Here is a 3,088-nt window from a genome sequence, read left to right on the forward strand (position 1 = left end):
ACAGATAATAATTAACCTAAGCACTCATTTCCCTAAAATTAGACACCCACAAAGAAGGACTCAGCTGCTAGAAGACAGTTAAAGTAAGTAGACCTGGGAAAGCTGTTTAAGTGGGTTCTTTTATTTGCACCAAAAAGAAAAGAAAAAAGGAAAGAAAAGAAAGGAAAAGAAAGGAGAGTAGAGGAGAGGAAAGGAAATGAAAAGAAATGAAAAAAGAAAAGAAAAGAAAGAAAAGAAACACATAGGCAGGCTACCTTGAATAGTAGAAGTTTTAGTTTATATGCGGTAATAAAGGTGACAGAAATGTCAAAGAAATGCAAGAGCATTAGTACATTTTGGGCCTTGTGACAGTAGTCCTCCCTCATCCAAGTTTTGTTTTCCATGGTTTCAGTTACCAGAAGTCAACTGCAGTCTGAAAATATTAAATGGAAATTTTCAGAAATAAACAATTCATAAGTTTAAAATTGTACACCGTTCTGAGTAGCGTGATGAAATCTTACTCCTTCCCACTCAGAATGTAGATCTTCCTTTTGTACAGCGTGTCCACACTACAAATGCTACCTGCCCATTAGTCACTTAGTAACTGTCTCGGTTATCGACCAACTGTCACAGTATTGCAGTAACTCTAATTTTACTTAATAATGGCCCAAAACATAAGAGTAGTGATGTTGGCTATTCAGATATGCCAAAGAGAACCTGTGAAGTGTTTCCTTTAAGTGAAAGGTGAATACAGTACAATAAGAAATTTTGAGAGAAAGAGACAACATTCATATCACCTTTATTACATTATATTGTTATAATTATTCTGATTTATTAGTTATTGTTGTTAATCTCTTACTGTGCCTGATTTATAAATTAAATTTTATCATAAGTATGTATATGTAGGAAAAACATAATATATATAGGGTTCGGTGCTATCTATGGCTACAGACATCCACTGGTGTCATGGAACATATTCCCCATAGACAAGGGGGAACTAGTGCATTCAGCGTGTTTGCTTGGAAGAGTGCATCCTGCTCTAGAGATTCTCTTTGACAAAGGTGAAAAGACAATTCAATGGAGATAGGGTTGTCTTTTTAATACATGATGCTGGGACAATTGGATGTCCGTATGCAAAAGAAATGAGTTTCAACATCAACTTCACGCCTTATACAAAATTAATTCAAAATGGATCATGAATCTAAATGTAAAATGTGAAACTATAAAACTTATAGAAGAAAACATAGGAGAAAATCTGTGTGACCTCGAATTTGATGGTAAGTTTTTAGATACAATACCGAAAGCACAATATATGAAAAGATTGATAAACTGGATGTTCATAAAAATTAAAAATGTTTGTTCTGTGATTGATACTGTTAAAAGAGAAGCCAAAACCTGGGTGTAAGTCACATATTTGGTAAGGATTCATATCCAGAACACATAAAAAACACTTAAAATTCAACCACATGAAAATAAACAACCCAATTTAAAAATGGGCAAAATATCTGAATGGATACTTCACCAAAAAAAGATATATAAATTGCAGATAAGTATATGAAAAGATGTTCAATAGCATTTGTCATTAGGAAAATTTAAATTAAACCACAGCAAGATATCACTATACATCTTACAGAATGGTTAAAATAAAACAAACTGACAATACCAAATACCATGTATTTATGTATTTATTAGGCCTCCTAAAAACCTGTACTGGTTCATTGACAGCAAAGAAAGATAATATTTTATGTTTAAATTTTAAATACTTTTTATTGTTAAAGAAGCAGTCCATGAGCTTTATAGAACACAGAACCAGCAAAAACAAAAAATAAAACATCTCTATCACCACCCAGAGATCAGCAGTGTAACTCTTGGTTCATATCCTCCTACATCTTCATATACATACGAATGTATTAATATGTATTTTGTTTACAAAAAATTTCTTCATATTGCTTAGAGATATTGTCTTGGAACTTATTTTTTTCAGTCAATACATTTCTACTTTTCCACATCAATAAATGTTTTTCTTCTAATATTCAGTATTCAAATTTTCCCAGTTGAGCCAAAAAATGTCCTTTGTAGCTAATTTCTCCAAATCAGCCCCCAACTCAAGACCTTAAATTGAATCTCCTGGTTATGCCCTTCGTATATATTTTAATTCGGTACAGTCCTTTTCTCATTATTCTAACTTGATGAAAAGAACTGGCCAGCTGTTCTGAAGAACATTCTACCTCCTGTGCTTGCCTGGTTGCTTTCGTGTGATGTCATTTAACTTGTTGCTCTGTTCTCTGTATTCCCATAAAGTGGAAGATCTAACTGAAGTTGTGATAGAAGCAAGTTAAACATTTTGAGCTAGAAAATTCCTGGGTGATAACATATTTCATGTTGCTTCACATCACAACACACATATTATGATATCTTGTTGATTCGCTATTGATTGGTGATAGTCAAATTGACCCCTGAGCAATGGTCATAACTGGGGGTCTGTGACGGAAGAGGCAAAAGGAGGGAGCAATGGGGTAGGAAAAGTGTGAATACAACTTGGCTACCTAAAGGAAGTGGACTGCCAAGGACATTCAATTGTGCTGATCTTGTTCTTACAATTAAGGAAAGCAAAAAGCAACAACAAAAAGAACTTGGTGGGTTTTCCATGACTCTTCAGGACAGCTGTTTTATAAAGAGAACATTTCCATTGATAAAACTGAGCTAAGCTGAGCGGGCGCGGTATCCATTCCACGGCACCCTCCTCTGTGCAGCCTGGGACAAGACCCAGAGAATAGGGAGGAAGTTCTGTGTTTGCATCTGCCCCTGTTCTTTTCAGCAGCAGCTGTTTTCCTGCCTCTGGCCACCAGGGGGAGCTACAGCCAACGACAGTTCTTTCGGGAGAGCAGGAACGAGTCTAGATGAATCTTGTCCGACCCAGGGCCCCGTAGCAAAGTGCCGAAGCGGGATGAACAGTATTTCTGCTCTCTCGCGAGCATGAGTAGGTCCCTCCTCGCTCTCCTCTGCCGGCCTTTCCACGCCTCCCGCACGCCCTCAGGCCCCTCCCGGTGGCTCGCGGCAGGTGGCGCTGTCTGCGGCGTCGCAGCGGCGCTGGCTGCCGCGGAGACGA

Source organism: Pteropus medius, unplaced genomic scaffold (genome assembly GCF_902729225.1).
Source record: "Pteropus medius unplaced genomic scaffold, Ma_sr-lr_union100, whole genome shotgun sequence".
Lineage (NCBI taxonomy): Eukaryota > Metazoa > Chordata > Mammalia > Chiroptera > Pteropodidae > Pteropus > Pteropus medius.